The sequence below is a fragment of the Panthera uncia genome, chromosome E1, assembly GCF_023721935.1.
Source record: "Panthera uncia isolate 11264 chromosome E1, Puncia_PCG_1.0, whole genome shotgun sequence".
Lineage (NCBI taxonomy): Eukaryota > Metazoa > Chordata > Mammalia > Carnivora > Felidae > Panthera > Panthera uncia.
Genome location: NC_064814.1, coordinates 47,423,309 through 47,442,778, shown reverse-complemented (window position 1 = coordinate 47,442,778; position 19,470 = coordinate 47,423,309). Strand labels below are relative to the sequence as shown.

Below are 19,470 nucleotides of genomic sequence, written 5' to 3'. Positions count from 1 at the left end.
TCCTGGCCCTTTTGTGCCTCTGGGCTTCCCGGCAGGCTGTATAGTGACAGTCCCTCCTGTGGTCAAATGCTCCCCCTTTCAGACCCAGGGCCCATGTTTCCTCCACTGGGAGGTCCACCCTGACTCTCCCTGGACATGGCCTGAATGTGCCTCTCTGGGCTGTCAGTAAACATCCACCGAATGAAGGATTGTAGGAAATGAAACTCGACCTATAAACCAGGCTCCCACCAGACGCCTGCTGTCCCTCCCCCACCCCCCCCCCCCCCCCCCCCACTGAGCCCCGTCAATGGCAGCAGCTGTGGGAACTCAGTCGTGCATGTTCAAGACTGGGTCAGGCCACGGTGAGCCACACGGACAGGGTCAGGCCGACCTGTTCCAGTCGGGTCCCAGCACCCCTGTGTGTGATCTCCACGCTCCCACACCCTCACTTCTAAGACCACTAACGAGGGCCAGGGCGAGTGTGGGATGTGCACGAGGCTGGCCCTGTGCACGGTTTTCAGGGCCCTGCAGACTGAGGTTCAAGGCCAGGCACAGAGGGCGGATATAGTGCCTCCTGGATAATAGCTATTAAGCCAAGAGGCTCCAGACTGGCAGCCTGGTTGGGGGAGGGGGGGGGTGTCTGAATTTGGCCACAGGTGGGTTGCTGGATCAGGTGACAACAGACACAAACCAGGAGATGTCATGTAAACATCGCAATCCTGCTTCCTAAGAAGGTAGGTGACAGGCACCCTGGGCTGCATCCCCACAGGCCACCCTGGCAGAGCTGAGCTACTGAGCCCTACGAAGGCCAGACAGCCCTCACATCCTCATTAGCTTTGCCCACTGGCCCTGTGGGACTTCGAGGTTGCTGGCCCCCACATTATGCAAACATGAGTTCAGCTTCTGATCACTCCTGCAAGGTAATAGGTTTGCATTTTAAGCAGAACTTTCAATGTTTTGACCCTTTGGCAGTGACGAAAGGAGGCATCTCAGGCCCTGAGAAAGGCAAGAAGCGGGTATTTTTTGGGAAAGCAGGCACCCTATGGGTCAAAGTGCTCCTGGGAGGCGGCACCTTGCAAGGGATGACCTGGGGTAGGCATAGTGTCTCCGCCTGCTTCAGCTCAAAATGCTTTTTGTGCGATGAGTGACATCTGCGTGCCTCTCTTCCAAGTCTGACCTTGGGAACAGGGGGATGCTGACTTTTTTGGGCCCCATCTGCCCCTCTAACTCCCCATGACATCATTTCTGATCTCAGAACCCTCCCCTTGGTCAAGGTCCCCCTTAGAATGTGGAACTTGGCTCAGGAGGAACATCCCCTCCCTTTTCACAGACACTATCTTTGATAATGCACCTGCAGGGGGTGTCCAGTGAGATTCTTGGCTCCCTGAAGGTTTCTACTGAAATGACAGTCACCTCAACCCCAGACTGTCTCCTAGGAAGCATGGAATACAACATGTCTCCCACCCTACAAGCTGGCAAACCCAAGGCCCCTGTCGTGCTAACACACAGATGCCCTGAATGGACAGACGAATGCTTAATGAGGCCCTCTGTGCGTCCCGATGCTGCTAGACGTTTGAACAAACCTGACCTGGTTTTCTTTACTTTTCTGACAGTCCGGTCCGGAAAAAGCCACGATCCCCACTGCCCAAAGGGGAAACCAAGGCTCAGTGAAGAGAAAGGTCCCTGCTCGAGGCCAATGTTCTCATGTGCTTTTGGGTGTGGCTGACCTGAAGAAGGGTCTCCTCCTCTCAGAGAAGCTGGGCCTAGATGCACAAGTGTGTAGAACAAGAAGGGATAGGGCAGTGGGCCATGCTTGTGGACAGTTGGGTCCCCACAAATGCTGAGCTAAAAGGGTTTACCGAAGCACCTAGCACTTAGGAACCAGGGCAACACTAAATTCTGGGGTGTAAGCTGAGGGTCACCTGCTTTATTATTATTACGACTACTTTCTACGACAGTAGTCTTTCCAAGGCTGACTGGGGGGAGATAACCAGGTAAGGCAGAGCGTGACCAGGCCCAGGTTTTTTCCAGAAAGGTCTTGGTGGCAGATACCCAGGACTATGGGTGCACGGTATCCAGCAGGCACTGAGGAGCACCTGTGGCTGGTCTGGTGTCACACTGTCAGCCACCTCACGGGGGACAGTGGGAGGGAGGAGGAAGAGGCCCTGCCCAGGATGGCAAAAGTGACAAGAGTCAGACCAGAGCTGCCCAGGGCCAGGGAGTCATCTGGCTCCCCACATGAATGGACACCACAGCCCTATGCCCTGTGCAGCTTGGATGAGAAAGGAACAATCTCAGGATGCCACGAAGGATAAGAAGGCCTGTCATCGACACCTCAGCGTCCCAGGGTCCTACAGAGGGAGGATCCCTAATCATGAGAGTCAGGGGCAGCTGGGAGCTCAGAAGTGGGGTCTGGAGCTTAGGGTCAGAGAACTGGGTCCAGCCTGGGGTCCCTAACTTCTGACTCCTTGACCTCAAGCATGTCACTTCTCTGTGAAACCTGAACCATGAATACTGACTTTCAGGATCTGTGTTAACGACAAGGCTGGTGTCGTGCACACGAGTGGGGCATCCATGAAGTCTGGGATCCTGCCAACCAGCTCCCAGGACCTCGGAGAGCACCACCTTGGGAGGTGGGGGGGGGGAGGGGAGGAGCGGGGTGGGGTGGTGGTCTTTAAAATTCAAAGGAGAAGCTCAAATCTGTCTTGGGCATATAACTCCAACACCCGGCCACTCAGTGCCCCCTCCCCAGGCGGGATCCCCTCCCTTGGGCTGCGCCCTGCAGCCAGACCTGCCCCATTCTGCATCCTCTGGCCTCAGTCTCAGCTTTTCCCGGCCGGGGGATGTGAGCAGGAATGGCTCAATCAGGATATAATCGTTTTTAATTAACGTGCGGATCATTTCACAGGCTGATCTCCTTGGAGACCAGAGGGAAGACGGTCTTTTAAGATTTTCTTTTGCCTCCCCCCGTTCCCAGTTGAAGGCCGCCCCCCCCCCCCCTTCACCCACCCAGCCGCAACCTTGAAAGCAGCACAAAAGCCTGCTGCCTGGATCCCTCTTGGGGCCATTAGGAGGAAAGTGTGTGCTCACACACAGACAAACATGCACGTGCCCAAGCTCAGGGGCACGCTCTCCCCCCGCCGGAAATGCACAAATGGGATCAGAGACTCAGAGACATATGCACACACCCACGGACATGGCACACACAGGGCTACACACAGATTCGCACACACACACAGACGTGCGTGCATGCACACGTGCCCAAGCTGGAACACACAGACCCCTTAAAAAACATACAAATAGGGTCCAAGGCAGACAGACATGGCACACACACACACACACACACACACACACACACACACACACACAAAGGCTGGCAGGCAAACCCACCCCCATACAAATAGGATCAGACACACAGACATGCACACACAGGCATGCGTGGATGTGTACACATGCACGGGGACATGTCCAAGCACAGAGATGCACCACAGAAATGCCCAAATAACTGACGCTCATGGGAGGGTTGTTCTGAACCTCGGTGGCCAGCTGGTGTGCTGGCAGTGGGGAAACAGAAGGTTCCTATCCTTCGATGGGAAGTCAGAGCCACAATCACCTTGTCCCCTAGGAGTGCCCATTGCCCCAGCCCCCTCCCTGGTGCCCCGCCACCTGCCCTGCAGGGAAACCCGGGAACAGAAGCCTCCCAGGTCTTGCCTCCCTGCCACGCACCTGGTCTGGATCCTTCTGATCCCAGAGCCCGGCTAACAGCTGTTTCACTCAGCCCTCACAGAGCCCACCCCAGAACATCCAGCCTTTCCTGGCGGTCCAGTGCTGACTAGCCCTGACACCTGCCCTGGGAGTGATGTCCCCCAGTCTGTCCTCTGGGTGCCCTCTTCTCTTCTTCATTTTCATTCTCCTCCTTCCTGAGCTCCCTTCCCTCTTTTCTAATCCCTCCCTCACTGATCTCCCCTTCAGTTCCTTTCTCTCCCCCCCCTTTCCCCCTCCTCCCCCTTCCTCCCCAGGGGCTCTCCTGAGGTCAATCTAAGATCCAAACAAGTTGAAGATGTGGCTGGTCGTTCCCCACTCCCCCACAGTGGATATCTGTGCCAACACCTGCCCCCCCCCCCCCCCCCCCCCCCCCCGACCAACCCCCAGCCTTGGGCTTTGGGCAAGTAAGCCGAGGCCCAGGGGGAAGGGCACGACCACTGGGATCCCCTGACAGGAGCCCCCCTCCTCTCACTGCACCTGCTTTGGATCCTCGACTTCTCCTTCTGGAAAATGGGATGGCAGAGAGCAAGGAGGAGTTTTGAGGAGGGGCAACACGGGAGCCCCCCGCTGGCCAACCACAGGCTAGCAACTTTGGTGACCCCAGATCCTGTGGGCAGGGCCAGTGTATGTGACACAGAAAGTATGTGACAGGCTTAGAAGCCTATCTGCTGCTCCAGCTGGCCATTGATGCCAGGGGCAAGCTGGGGGCTTCTCTCTTGGATTCTCAGTGCCCCCACCCCTGCAATCTTTGAAATGGGACAAGGTCAGCCTAAAAGATCCCTGGGAACTCTTCCCACACGTAGAAACCAAAATGACAGATCACTAGTTGGTTCCTGGCTGCTGCAAGGCCCAGCGACTGCTGTGTGACCTTGGGACTCACTTCCCCTCTCTGGGCCCCCAGTTTCCTCCTCTGTCAAAGGAGGGGGCTCAGACAGGTGATTCACTGCCCAGGCTCTTTTCAGTTCTGACAGAAGGTTCTAGGTTGTGAGGAAGGAAGGGGAATAGTGCCCCACTTCTGGGAAAACGAGAAGCCCATTTCTTCCACTGCAGAAATGTCGGAATCTTCAGCAACAGCAACGTCATTTTGAGGAAATCATCTTAAACATCACAAAAAAGTGCTCTGTGCAAAATATATTCACTACCTCGTGCATCAGGAGCATCCGGGATGTTGAACAAAAGGGGAATAGTAAGTAAATGATGGTACATCCCCCCGATTGGAAAAGCCCGAAGATATTAACCATGGTGTTTAGGAACAGTTGGTTACAAAACAGGAAAAGGCTCCTGTTAGGGCCAACCAAGAAAGCAGGATATACATCTGAATACAGAGAATGGCTACAAAGTCTTTTAAAAAAAACAAACCAACCACCAAGTCTGTAAAGAACATCAAAATATTAACATTGTCGTAGCCCACTGTCAGTAACCTTGTTTCTTTCTCTAGATTTCAGATGGTTCTCTGAACCATATTGTAAAATGTGTATATATTGAAAAGGTTTTTTTTTTTTTTTTTAGTGACTACATGTCTGCTATTGAGAAACTTTCCCCTTTCATTCATGTATTCATTCATTCATCATTGATTCATTCACTCCTGTGTTTGTCCAGCCAAAGCGGAGTGCCCATGGTGTGCCAGGCCCAGGGCTCTAAGACCTGCAGGGAATACTTCTCACCTGCAGGAAACAAATGCGTGGGCGGGGGTGGGGGGGGAGGGGGGTGGGTAGGGAGACAGCTACACCAAGGCACTCCCCCATAATGGGGCCCTGGGGGGTAGGGAACAGAAATCAATCTTGCAGGTTTCAGCCCTGCCTCCCCCTGGCCTCCACCAGGCCTGCCCTTAGCTCCTAGGGTCTCGTAGCCCAGCCCACGGGTCAGAAACTCACCCTTCACCGCCAACCATCCAGCTGTGGGTGGTTTAAGGGTCAAGGTGGGGAGCAGGGCAAAGTGGGCAAAGACCCACCCCTTAGCCCACATGGTGATTCTACTTCAAGTTCCCATAACCCTGGCGCATGGTGGCTACCTGGCTGCTGTACCCTCCCTGGGCTCTGATTTCTGCTTCCCTTGAACAAGGCACCACCCAGCCAGGCCCTGTCCGGCTGCCTGAGGCTGCTGAGAAGGGAAGCAGAGTATGGAATCTGCTAGCTCCTGTCAGCCAGTGTCACGCTGTTAGCACGTCAAAGGGTCCCACAGTGTGTCCCTGCTGTGTGGGGGCTGACAGATTTCTGGGAAGGGTTAACTCTTGACATTCCTGAACCAAGCCACAGAACAGCCTGAAAACAGTCTGCCCCCCCCCCCCCCCCCCCCCCCAGGTGCCTTGCTCCCCTGCCCCGCCCCCCTGCCCAGGAGTCCTCTCTTTAACTAGGCAGAAGGGTTTCTTTCCCCCACCTGGGTTGCCAGCCTGGGGTCCCCCGGCCTCCCTACTCCGGGAAGAGAAGGAGGAGCCCAGGAAGCTCGCCTGGTAATCAATTGAGACAGATTTCCATGGACTCTTCTAGGCCCCTAGTCCTGTTCCAACTAGCCTTTCACCCGATCCACACCTTCCCCCCCAGAGCAAAAGGATCTGGGCGCTTGGAGTGACGAGAAGCTTCTGACCCCAAGACCCCTACTTTGCCTTGAGCACACCCTCACAGGCCGGCGGTCCCCAGAAATTCTCCGGTCTAGAACTCCCCTCCCATGGCCCCAGTGGGAAAAGGAGAAGTTCCCACCACTCCCCTCCCCCTTTCTTCCCCTCCCCCCTCCCCCCCCCCCCCCCCAGGGAGAGAGAGAGGCGTCCGGATCTCCGGGTCACCGGAGCGGCGTCTGCTGTGGATCGCAGGAGACAAACACTCCGTCACACTCTCTCTCTCTCTCTCTCTCTCTCTCTCTCTCTCTCACACACACACACACACACACACACACACACACACACACACAATCACCCTCGGGATCACCTCTGAAGCCCGCATTGTACGGGGAGGGGAGGAGGCCGAGTTGCAGGGAGGAGGTTGAGGTTGGGGGGCGGGGGGTGTCCGACGTGCCTGAAGTCACCAGCCAATCAACAAATCCAAGAGGGGCTAGAATCCACGACCCCCGGCCGGGCCGAGAACCCCACCTTACCCCCGCCCCCCCCCCCAGCACAGCACCATCGACGTCAACGTCTCCAACCCAAACAAGCCCCTCCCTCCCCACTCCCCGCGCCGGAGCCTGCCACACAGGCCCCCCTGCCCTGCACCCCCGCCTGACGCGCGCCTGAGTGGCCAGGCTGACAATGAAATCTCGCGCCTTGCCGTCGGGGGTGGGGGTCGTAGCTGGGTCTCTCTGGGGGCTGGTGACCCGGAGCAGGGGGGAGGGGGAGGGAGGGGCTTGTTTGGGTTGGAGACGTTGACGTCGATGGTGCTGTGCTGGGGGAGGGGGCGGGGGTAGGGAGAGCACGACCTTAAGCGCTCGCAGGCGGCAAGGAGGGGCCGCGGCGGCCGGAGGAAGCGCCCGGAGGCGTCGGGGGCGCCGAGTCCCCGGGGAGGCAGCGCTCTCGGGAAGTTTCCCACCGGTTGCCTGGAGCAGGACAGGGTGCGCAGACGGCCCTCCCCGGGCTGACCGGCTCCAGCGCGCAAACTGCGAACTTGAGCAAAACTCCTTCGTCTCTGGCGTCCCTCACCTTCCCATCCGCGGCCACCAGCCCCGCCATCTCAGCCCCCTGTCGTCCACCAGTGCCACAGTCGCCAAGACCTCTCACCAACGTATTGTGGAAGAAAGGGGAGGGGAAAGTCCCCAACACAACCGAACTGCGGCCACACACACACACACAAAAAAAGAAAGAAAAGAAAAAGAAAAAGAAACAAAAAAGGAAAGAAAGAAATTCCTTCTCCTGAGACCGATTCCCTCAACCAGCGTGGAAAACCCCCAAACAGGCAAATCTGCAACTCCAGCCAAGATCGCGGCGCGGCGGGAGAGGTGCCCGCGGCCGGCGGCCACCAGCGCCGGCAGCCCCGGGCTTGGGGCAGGTCTGAGCGCGGCGGCGTCCCGGGGGCTCCGGGAGCCCTCGCGCCCCCGAACGGCCCCCCGAAGACACAAAGCTCTGCCGCCAACAATACCTGCGGGTTCCTCCTGGATCTCCCGGGCGCCGGCGCTGCGCGTCTCGCCGTCTCCCCTTCCCCGCGCCGTCTCTCTCCTCCTCCTCCTCCTCCTCCTCCTCCTCCTCCTCCTCTCGCGCGCGCTCTCCCCCTCGCCTCTTCCAGAACGCGGCGGCCAGATGAGATCCTTGGGAGAAAAAAATGTGAGCGCTCGCACGATTCCTTTCTCTTCGCCCGCCGCTCGCGGCGGCACCGGGCTCGCTCCTTTCTCCTTCGCGCTCCCGCGCGCGCCGCGCCTCTCGCGCCCCGCGTTTCCTTCTCAGCAGCCCCTGCGAGCGCCCTCAGTAGCCATTATTCACGGGCCACCGGAGGACAGGAGGTAATTAGAGACCGCCCCGTGGCCGCATCCACTCTGCAAGCGCGATGCGGGCTCGGGGTGCGCGCGGGGAGGGGCGCGCGACGAGGGGGCTTGGCTGCGCGCAGCCCGCGCCCCAGACGCGGGGGAGGGGGAGGAGGAGGAGGGGGCAGGGAGGGAGGAGGCGAGGGGAGGAGTGGTGAGCTCGGGTAGGGAGCGGGAGGAGGGGGCGCCGGGGAGACGCTCCCGCGGCTCTCACCGCGGGGGCTCGGGGTCACCGGCTAGGAGGCTCCAAGGCGCTTAGGGACCGGGGGTGGGGGCGAGTGTCTGTGTGTGTGTGTGTGTGTGTGTGTGTGTGTGTGTGTTTGTGCGCGCGCGCACGCGCGCGTGTGTCAGAGATGGAAGGGGAGAGAGGGAAACGCTTTAATATTTTTCCAGTGACTTACGAGCCCGTGGGTGAGCTCTTGGCTGCGCGGTTAGGTCCGTGTGTGTGTCGGTGTGGCCGTGTATTTCTGGTCTGCCCGACGTGTGAATGTCACGGGGTTTGGGGGTCTGGCTACGAGCTTGCGAGTGTCTTGCTGGGCCTCGGAGGAACTGAGTGATGCGGTGCCTGCGTGGAGTTGTGTTTGTGTGCGATCGTTTATGGAGGGTTCTGTGACTGCGTGGGTGGGACTGCGCCCATGTGGGGCTGCATGTATCCGAGGGGCTGTGTGTACAGGATCGTGTCTGCGTGGGCCCGAGTGTGCCTCAGGGGTGTTGTGTGTCTGTGTGGGTTTGTTTGCGAGTGGGATTGCGGTTGTTGGGGCTGTGGGTCTGCGCGTGGAGGGGGCAGTACGCCTGTGCAGGGCTGTGGGTCGACGTGAGGCTGTGGTGTGCGTCTGCAGGCGGTCTTGTGTGTGGCTGCGTAGGGCTGTGTTCTGCGTGCGGGTCTGAGGCCTGGCGGGCGCGGGGGTCAGGAGGGGGGCTCCGCGTGGTGTCGACGATGGCACCGCCGCAGAAGAGCCGTTTAAGGCGCGAACAGGCTGCGCTGGGGTCGGGGCGCAGCGCGACGAGTAGTGGCGGAGGAGGGGCGGGTAGAGAAGGCGGAGACGAGGGGGCCTTCATCTCGCGCCCCCCCCCCACCTCCGCACCAGAAACGCAGCTTGGAGATCCTGGTACTTGCCGGCTCCGCGGTCCTAAAGGCACTGGGTTTGGGGGACCCTGCTGGGCGGGGGAGACGCCTATGGGCTGGTGGGGGCAGTGGGAACTGAGACTCTGGAGATCCGGAGCAGCTCACAAGTGCGCGGCGAGGGCTGCCTGGAGAAGCGGGCGGCAGCCTGGAGACGGCAGAGGACTGGGCTAAGACAAAGGAGAGCGGGGCCGGGGCCTCGAGGCGGGACCGCACCTCCAGGTCCCCCCCCCCCCCCCGCGGCGGAGGGGCAGCCCAGCCCGCGCGCTTCAGGCTGTCGCGTGGAGCCCTGGGGCGGTGGTGCGGTGGCGCAGCCCCTCTAAGCCCCAGTCCGGGAGCCGCCTCGGGGAGCAGCTCCAGGGCCCCGGGGGGCACGGAATTACACGCCCCGGGAGGGGCCGCCGTAGCGGGGTGGGAGGGGGGGGCGGGTTCTGAGCTTAGCAGGCGGACGCCAGCGCCCCGGGGCTGTGATTGAGCGCTCGCCTGGCCCGCCCCTCGCCAGGCTGCTCACCGCCCACGCAGCCATTCATTCATTCATCTATCCGTCTCTCCTTCTACCCACCCTTCCATCCAGACACGTGTCCGACCTATCGTCCGTTCACCCAATTATCGCGCCAGGGATCACACCGACGTGTCAGACCCGGCTCTCTCCACTCTCTCTCCTGCTTGCCAGTCTTGCTTGTCTTGCTTTCCTCGGGCCCCCCCCCACCGATGCTCCCCGCTCCGGGCCCCTCTCTGTTCTGCCAAGCGGGGAGGAGTGCACCCACGACCTCTATCACACTTAGGTTTTGCTGTTCAGTGATTGCCCGACTTCCTCTATTAACCCCCACCCTGCCCCTACTAACCTCTCCATACATCCTACACTCTACTCCCGCAGCAATTATGAGCCAACTGGGTGTGGGGAGCCTTCTCCCCACCCTGCCGGCCCTCCCTGAGGTCTGGTGGCTCCTTAGAGAGGGCAGTGGCAGGCAACTGCCACTGCCTGAGCTCTTCTTAAGGCCCAGCCTCCTGTAGGCTGCGTAGAGGGGAGGGAGGAATGGGGACTAGAAGGGGTTTCATGGATTGCTGTGTGTCCAGGTCTTTGGCTAAGGGCTGTGCAGGCTTAGGGCCTGATGGCACAGAGGCCGCCAATACCCCAGTGGCTTGAATAGTCACTCCCAAACCTACCATTGGTACAGCGTCAAGTGGGAAACCAAAAGCACAGATTCCTGGGCCCTAGCCCAGACCTAACCAATCCAAGTGCCCAGGGCCTTTGTACATGCTCTTTCCCCTGCCTAGGAATCAACAGCTTATAGCCAGGCTCGACAGTGGTCACTGGCCTGGAACGTCTTACAGGCTCCCCAGACTGCTGGGTGCATCTGCCCAGGGGCAAAGAGCCAGCCTCACTCCCATAAATGGACCCTAATGTGCCCTCTGGTCTTCCCATCTGTAGGACCCAGGCTACTTAGCCCCTATCTTCAATGATCTGGCCTTGGGAACCAGGGTTCTCAGTCCTGAGGCTGCGGAAAGGCAACATTAGACAAAAAAAAAAAAAAAAAAAAAAAACCACCCCAAATCCCTGCTGGGGATCACCAACCCAGCCGCAGACTGGCCTGCAACCCCTATCACAGTGCTCCCTGACCCCTCAGCCTCAGACTGTCCCTGTCACATCTGACTCAGCCACCTCCTCCATACAGCCACCCACAAGGTCAAGATTGGCAGGTAGGGTGTGAGGGTGGTAGCGTGTGCCCCCTTTATCAGGAGGGGAGGGACAGGCTCCCCTCCCCTCTCTGGTTTCAGAGTGAAGTAAAAGTCCTCACAGTCTCTGATGAAATCCCACACAGTCAGGCCCCCCCCCCCACCTCTCTGGCCTCATGCCCCTCCCCCTTACCCACTACTTTGTCTTCTAGATGGTCCTTGAATTCACCAGACACACTCTTACCTCAGGGCCTTTGCACTTGCTTATCCCTCTGGCTGCAATGCTCTTCCCCACCTTCTAATGTACCATATACTTTGTTTATTTAAGTGTTTTGCAGTTATTTTTGTCTGTGCGCTCACTGTGTACCCTCTGTACCTAGAATGGAGGCTGGCACACATTCAGTAGGTGTTGAATGAATAAATGAGTGAACGAGTGAATGAATGAATGAGGTTGACCCAAGCCTTCTTCTTGGGAGCCTATCCCAGCCCAGGGCTTTCTCTTCTTTGAACCAATAGCCCCCTTGGAGAAGAATGGGGGAAGGGGATGGAGAACATCAGGGCAAGATACATCACATGACTCATCCGAGGTCACTCAGTGAGTACTCTTCACCCATTCTGGAATCTGGGCACACGTCCTAAGGGTTTGGAGGAATAACACGGTGGGGGGATGGCTTGTCCCAAAGGAGAGCAGAGCCCTTCATCTGTCCCAGGGGTCTCTCTGTCATTCTGGGGGCAGTGTAGAAGAGGGGTCCAGATTCACATCTGCCGGGGGGGGGGGTTGGAAACCCCCAACCTGACCAGAGCCCTTCTGTAAGTGTTGTCACAGAGGGTCACCAAGACAACCCCTCAAGTGGGGACCTACTCATCTCTGAGAGGAGACACCCAGGCTGAGGGCCATCTCAGGATGCATCAAGAACACACAGGAAGACAATCTGATCCCTACTGGACTATTAGTTTCTAGGGAAACCTTGCTCACCTCTGCCTGGCACAGAGCAGGTGCTCAGTATGCATTTAGCAAACGAACGAATGAAGGAGAGACAGTGTCAAGGTTCAAACTTAGGTCTACATGGCCCCCGAACCCTCGCCTGTTCCATCAGACCCCACTGGTGGTGGGGGGGGGGGGGGATCATGGTGGTAGTACCCAGCACATAGCAGGTACTTCATAAATGCTGAGGGAATGACTGGCCGAGGAGGCTGTCTATCTGGCAGGTTCCCTGCTCCGGCCAGGGGTCTGACTCCACTGCTCACCACATGAGTCCTTCTCCAGGCTCAGTAGGGAGGGGGACCCCCTCATGCTTGGCTGGCAGGAGAGTTTTATGGGCCACGGTGGGAGTGCTGGGAGTGCTCACGGGTGTCAAAGGGCCAGATGCTTCCTGGGGAGGTACGGCTGTGCTCAGGAGAGCCTGGGCCTGGACAGGTCAGCCCTTTGTTTGCCCAGTGCAATCTGGATAGAGCTGCTTTCCTGCAAAGTGTGTGTCCAAATACCATTCCAGTGTTAAATAATAAACAGGAGCCAGGGAGGAGACGCCAGGCAGGGGCCTGGGGAGAACAGGCAATGGGGTGAGTGGAGCTGCCAGATGTTAGGCTCACTGACGGGCCACCAGGGACAGGGGTTAGCCAAGGGCCACCCAGGTGGGCACAACAGGCAGGGAAGAGGGGCCTAGACTCCACCTACCAGGCTAGGCGGGTGCCACTGAGACACCGAAGTCTCATTCAAGCTCAGCCCTGATCTGGTAACCCCCAGGCCCTCCTGGCTTTGAGATGCCATGGCTCTCCGAGGAGAAGACACGCACGTCTGCAGGTCCCGGGTCAGAGGTGGGCCAGGCAGGTTGCAACATCTATCTTATACATATTTATAGAGAGTCAGGTTTCAAATCTCTACCTTTCCCTCACATCAGTCACCGTTTCAAAGACGGGGTCTCTGAAGTCCAAACAATTGACTTGTCCAAGGTCACAGAACTTGAGTGTAGCAGAAGTACTCATCCATTTGCCTGGCCGATATTTACTGAGCACCTACTATGTTCTAGGCACTGTTCTATGTGTTGAGCATTCAGAGCAAGGAACAAGACAAAGCTTCTGTTCTTTGTGGTCATGAGTCAGACAAGAAACAGAATGAATGGGTAAATTATATAGTATGTTACACTTAGGCGGAAAAATAAATAAAGCCAGGGAAGGGGACTGGGAGCATCTGGGGAAGGGCTGTGTTTTCACGTTGGGTGGTCAGGGAACTTGCACTTAAAAACATTCGAGAACAGACTTGAAAGACTGAGATAGTAGGGCGTGCAGCTATGTCGGGGGAAAAGCTGTGCAGGCAGAGGGAACAGCTAGTGCAAAGGTCCTGAGGCAGAAGCAGGGTGAGAATTTTCATGGAACAGCACAGGCTGGTGTGGCTGGAGCTGAGTGAGCCATGGGGCAAGTGGGAACAGATGGGGACAGAGAGGGGACAGAAGCCACACCACAGGACCCTATACACCTTAGTAAGAACTTTGGCTTTTACAGGGAGTGAGATGAGGTGTCTGCAATGTTCTGAGCAGAAGTGGGACACGATCTCTTTGAGGGCCTTCCTCCTAGTATCCCCAGCAGCCGCGAAGACAACAGACATGCGGGCAGGGCAGGAGCAGGGAGGCCAGAAGTCCAGGTGGACGAGGACAGGGCCTGGCCAGGGTGCGGATCGTGGAGAGCCAAGAAGGCGCAGAATGCTGCCTTTATTTTGGAGGCGGGGCTAACAGGACTAGCTGGTGCATCTGGCCTGAGGAACCAGACGGACAGACGGAGCAGCCAGGCCTGCTGGCAGAGTGGTCTGGGGCAGGTGCCCCAGGCTAGGGGGAGGGCACTTCCTTAGGAAGGGCACAAACCTGCCCCGTCTGACAGGTTAATGAACTTCATGCCAATGTGTCAGAGCAGATAGCTGAAGAGGCCCCGTTTCTATCAGATGTACTGGGAGTAGCGCCCTGCCGAGTCATTTTCCCACTCCAAGCCTCAGTTTCCCCTTTTCGGGAACACGTCAGTCCAGGGCAGCAGCCCGAGGGCCCGCCTGGCCTTCCCTCCCTTGTGGCCACTGCTGTTCTCGCAGGCCAACCGAGTGAGACCCGCTCCGCAAATCTCTGCTCCAGGGTGCATTTCTGGAGTGCCCACCAAGTGCCATTGTTGGGGGGAACAGGGGAGACGACAATGCACAAAACAGACAGACCCCCTGCCCTCGTGGTCACTAAGCAATTCCAGCCCTGTTACTTTCTGTCCCCCGCCAAAACCCTCTACCCACCTGGCACTTCCTAAGAGCTGGGCCACCATGTGAGACCGAGAGCAAAAACACTTGAGAAGATGTTTTTCTTTGAAAGCAAAGCACTTGGGCGGTTCAGCTTCTGGGGGTGGGGGGCCAGGATCATAAACATCCAAGTCCTCTTAAACTCTCAGAACATTCCAAACACTTGGTACGCCCCCTGCCCCAAATCTCAGGGAAGGCAGTGGAGGCCAGAGGAGGGTCTGGGATCTCCTTATTCGGGTTCCGGCCCGAGTCGGGGCAGGAGAAAGCCCTGGGGGCAGGGGGCAAGTCCTTCACAATCTGCCTTGGGCTGGTCTGCCCATCGGGCTCTGCAGACACCAAACCATTTCCTGCCTTTGATCAGCACGACCTTTGATCTCTGCTGTCTGTGGCTTTCTCTGCCATCTGTCTGTCCATCCTTCTTCACTAGGCTGTGGGAGGCCACCAGATGAGGTCACACAGCTTCAGGCTCAGACGGGGCAGACCGACCCGCTATGGGCTACCCTTCACTGGGTGTGGGCCCCAGAGGAGGAACGCTGTGCAGGGGGGCGCACACTCTCTCTCACCCCGTAGCCCCTACAGCCTCCATGCCCCGGGCGATCCAGGCTGGCGCCTGACCCCCGGGGGCAGTCACCTCCCTTTCTCAGCATCTGACTGCGCTAGAAGGTGCTGGGCTTGTATCCCTGAGCTCGGAGGAGGCGGCGAGGCCCTGCAGTCAGAGGGCGGAGGCCGCAGGCAGGGCTAAGTGGGGAGTCAGTGGGAAAAAGAGGCGAGCCGGACAGGACAGCCGGATAGACAGACAGAGGAGGGACAGGGGAAGGCAGACGGTTGAGGAGCAGGAAGTGTGTGGAGGGTGCCAGAGCAAATGAAGGGGAGAGGGGAGAGGGGAGAAGGGATGACAGGGCAACAGGGATGAAGGGAGGGGAGGGCACCAGGTCCACCAGGCAGCATCCCCTCAGCCTGGGGACGGCCTGCCCCTGCCACATGTTCTCCTGAGCAGTCCTGCGTCTGGAGGACAGCCCTTCGTTCCCGGCTGTGACCAATGCCACCAATTCCTCGCACATGTGGCCCGGCTGGGAGCCATGTGAACCTTCTTGCCTCTGAGCCCCCACCTCTCAAGCAGCTGCAGCCCAGGGCTCAAACCTGTCTTCACGGTGAGGGAGCCGCCAAGGGGCTGGGAGTCCTATTCGGTCCTCGACGTCAACACAGATGGCCCCCTGACCCAGCCACCGACCGACCCTTAGCCACAGCCACATTGGACCCTTGACCCCAGTCAGTGTGAGCCTCCTGCCCCAACTCCAGCCACAGACTGACCCCTGCCCTCTGCCACGAATGGGCTTCTGACCTCAGCCATAGTCCCTAGCCGCAGACCAACATCTGGCTCTTGCTGGGGATCGACCTGGGGCCCCAGTCCCAGCCTGAGCCTGAACCCCGATGCTGGCAGAGGCACTCTGCCATTCTGGGGACCATCCTGTGCACACATTCCCCCAGGCCACTGGGGACCATGTGGGAAGATGGAAGGGGCCCAGCGCAGAGCCGTGGTAAGAAGCACCATCAACCCCGTACATGGCCCACGCCGAGACCTCAGGGTCAGGCGGTGACCAAGGGCGGGGGGGGGGGGGGCCCGAGGCCACTGACACTTTCCCCAAGCAGAATTCACTGGCGCGGAGCGGGAAGCCTGCCTGGGCCAGAGCGAGCAGGCCAGACAAACACACAGACATACTCAGGAACTGACAGACCGACACACACAGTCAGACCCAGCAGCCCAGCCCCTGAGATGCTCCCACACCAAAACTCACCTGCAAAGACACACGGAGCCCGAGATGCACAGGTACCAGCACATGGATGTAAAGCAAAGCCATGGAACCAGATACACGCACACACGGACTGTCCCTGCCCCTTTTCGCTGAGCCGCACGGCTTCTCTGGCCCGGGCCCAGCGGGTCCCCCGGTACCCAAGAATGGGAATGACAACAGCTCCCTCCTCTTCCTCTCCTTCCAAGAGCATGTGGAACCTACCCTGAGCCCCAGCAGCTTCCTCTGCCCCCCTGGGGAAGAGACCCCAGCAAGAGCCCAAGGATTACTCCCTCCTCCGAATTCAGGGGGGTCGTGGATGCCATTTTCTACACAGAGGGCCTGCCCCATGTCACACAGCAGACGGGGAGGGGGGCCAGGATGTGCACACACACACAGGGTCTCCTAGGTGGAAAGACACAGGCACACACGTCCATGTGTACGCACACTCACAAAATCAGAGACACGCATGTGCTCGTTTGCATGCGAGGACGTGTACTGCAGGGACCTACACAAATGTACCCGTGTAAAAGTGACACAGTGCACACGTAAGGACACACACAGACTCCTCTGTGTAAGAGTGTGTAGGCACACCTGCCTCCACACATCATTTGTTCCCTGACCCCACAGTCTCCAGGGATGGGGACCCCAGAGACCAGGGGTCACTCTAGGTGGCTCAACCACTCCTCAGGTGCCCCTCCAGCCCCTTCCTGTCTCAACCGAGAGCTCTGTGGGCCTGCGCCCTCCCTCTGCCTGGTGGCACTGGGGATGCTGCCCCAGGGCTTCTCCCGGCCTCCAGTTCCTGACCCCAGCCAGGTGAGGACCCCCGAAGTCCTCCTGACCTCGTCCCGCCTGGACCTGGGCTGGCTACGGCATGCCCTCTGTCTTTGGCACAAGGAGGCCAACTCCCTCGCTCCTGGGGGACAACCCAGCCCTGTCACCTCCACCTGTCAGCTGTGGGAATGTGACAAGAGACCCAGGCCCTGCTCAGCTTCTCCCAGGGTGGGTGAGTCCCCAGGAACATTCAAATGGAAAGCCCTTTTCAGGGGGTGCCTGAATCTGCACAGATTGCCTCTGGAAGGATGGAGAAGAAACTGCTGATCAAAAAGGAGGGTAGGGGTGGGAGGGATGCTAATTGTGCGGTGTGAATTTTTTACCACATGAGTGTATGAGGAGGAGGAGGAGGGGCGCCGGTGGGGAGGGCAAGGAGGGAGGAGGGAGGGGTGGGAGGAGGAGGAGGGGATTATTGTTCTAATGCTTTTCCTCCCAGTTTGGCTTCATCCCCAAATTCCCCGGCGGAACCCAGGTGACTGTGCCACGGGGCAGGGGTGGCGGGCGGGGAGGGGTGTTGACTCTGCCAAGCACCCGTGTGGAATCCTCCCAGAAATCCTCTGAGGGAGGCGTCCTTAGCCCATTTTGGAGATGTGGAAACGGAGATGTGCAGACGGGAGAGCACGAGGTCTGAGTGGCTTTGGGTGGAGCCTGAACCACTGTCCTGTCTCAGGAGCCGTTCTCATTCACCTGTTCCATCCGGGGCCCGACTCAGAGCAGTCCAGCCCGGGCACGAGTGTGGAGGATAGGAGTCGAACCCCCGGCTTCGCACGCCTGCCTGGGTTCTGACCTCCAGGAGAGTTACCGGCTGATGCAATTGTGGCTCCCATCCTCCCCACACACCTTAAACCAGGAAAAGGGCTGCCTCTGTCCTCCCCGGTGCAAGTCCGGTCCTGCCACACCGTGGCTGTGTGTCTCTGGGCAGCTGTGCACCCTCTCTGGGCCACAGTTGCCACAGCTGGGAAGAGAGGTGATGCTTCTCTGCTCCTGCTTATTGCCTCATGGTGGGGGCAGGGGGGGGGGGGGTTATGGGCCGGAAAGCAGCCTTCTAAGCTGTAATCTTTCTCCCTAAATTTGGCACATGGTCCACCGTCCGAGACCAGGAGAACCCTTCCCAGCCCAGCCCCCGAGACGAGGCAGCTACAAGGGGCTTTCACCAGACAGACTGACAGGGCCAAGAGCCAGGTCCAGCCAGCCACAAGTATGACATCCCCCCGGCCCCGTTTCCATACATTTTTGTGGTGGGGAGGACTGCGGTCAACTTTCTTAGACAGTCCACACCACTCCCGAAACGCGTGACGAGGGACTCACACCCAGCTGCTTCGCGTGATGTACCTTAGGTTTTTTCACCTTTAAAATGGGAGACTGGCAGGGCCTGGGTTGTGTGTTGAGGAGGCATGGAAATGAGCACGTGAAAGTCATTGTGGGGTTTGCCTCGTCGCGAACCCCTGAAAAATGCCAGCTCTGAAGGCTATTAGTCCCTCCTGGCCTACGGAGAGATGGGAGTTCTCGATCGCCGGGATAAGTATCAAGTCTCAATTTCACGGTGGTGGTCTGAACATTTAATTCGGAAATCCTACTTGGCTGTGCTGCCGGGGCGAAGGCCCACCCGCACTTTGTCCCCCGTGCTGAGTGACCACTGACATGTGCTCTGGGCTGCTAGTCCCCAAATCCCTTCACAACCACCACCCACCCCACAACCAAGCAAGGGGCCCAGAGGCCCGGTGCTGCAGACCCAGACGCTGGGGCTCAGAGAGGGAGCTTAGGAGAAGTAGAAGCAACAGGAAGACAGATTTCACCTCCATATAAGGAAGAGCTTGCTAACAGGCAGAGCTGCCCAGAAATGGAATGAGTGAACTGCCTTGGGAGGTGGTGAGCGACCCGTGGCTGAAGGCGTGCAAGGGAAAGAAGGAGGTCTCTGGGTGGAGACGGCACGCGGGCGGGCGGCTCAGACACTAGTTGGGGGAGGAGGCTGGGAGCTCTTGTCCTGTGACTTGACCAAGGCCATGTGAGCAGGAATGGAATCCCAGAAGGTCAGAGCTGGGGGCCCGGACAAGCGCTCTCCTGCTCCAAACCTGTCACGTGAAAGCCCAGCGGACAGAGGCCCAGCCCTCCCCATCAGTCCCATGCCCACCTCCCAGATCGCAAAGCATTTATTTCTTAGAAGGAAATACCTACTTTCAATTTTGAAAGCTGGAAAGTATACGAAAGTAGAAAGGAAAAACAAAACAAAACAAAACAAAACCCAGAATCCCCCTCACCCTGTGACAATTCCTGTTAATATTTCCTTCCACTCTTCTCCATGGGCATCTATTTTGGTTAGAAGTCCTAGTATGCGCTAAAAATATATATATATTTTAAGTGAGATACAATCCACATACTATACAATTCACTCTTTAAAAGTGGTTTTGAGGGGCACCTGGGTGGCTCAGTCGGTTAAGCGTCTGACTTCGGCTCAGGTCACGATCTCGCGGTCCGCGAGTTCGAGCCCCGTGTCGGGCTCTGTGCTGATGGCTCGGAGCCTGGAGCCTGTTTCAGATTCTGTGTCTCCCTCTCTCTCTGCCCCTCCCCCGTTCATGCTCTGTCTCTCTCTGTCTCAA

At 58.4% G+C, this 19,470-nt stretch overlaps 1 protein-coding gene across 1 annotated transcript in view; it reads right to left on the bottom strand.

The window, feature by feature from the left end:
- RAI1 (retinoic acid induced 1) overlaps nucleotides 1-19,470 on the bottom strand; it is a 120,603-nt gene that overhangs the window by 73,250 nt on the left and 27,883 nt on the right. The window contains exon 2 of the mRNA XM_049637992.1: nucleotides 7,806-7,971. The gene's annotated coding sequence lies outside the window, so the exon portion shown is untranslated. The remainder of the gene's footprint in view (nucleotides 1-7,805; nucleotides 7,972-19,470) is intronic.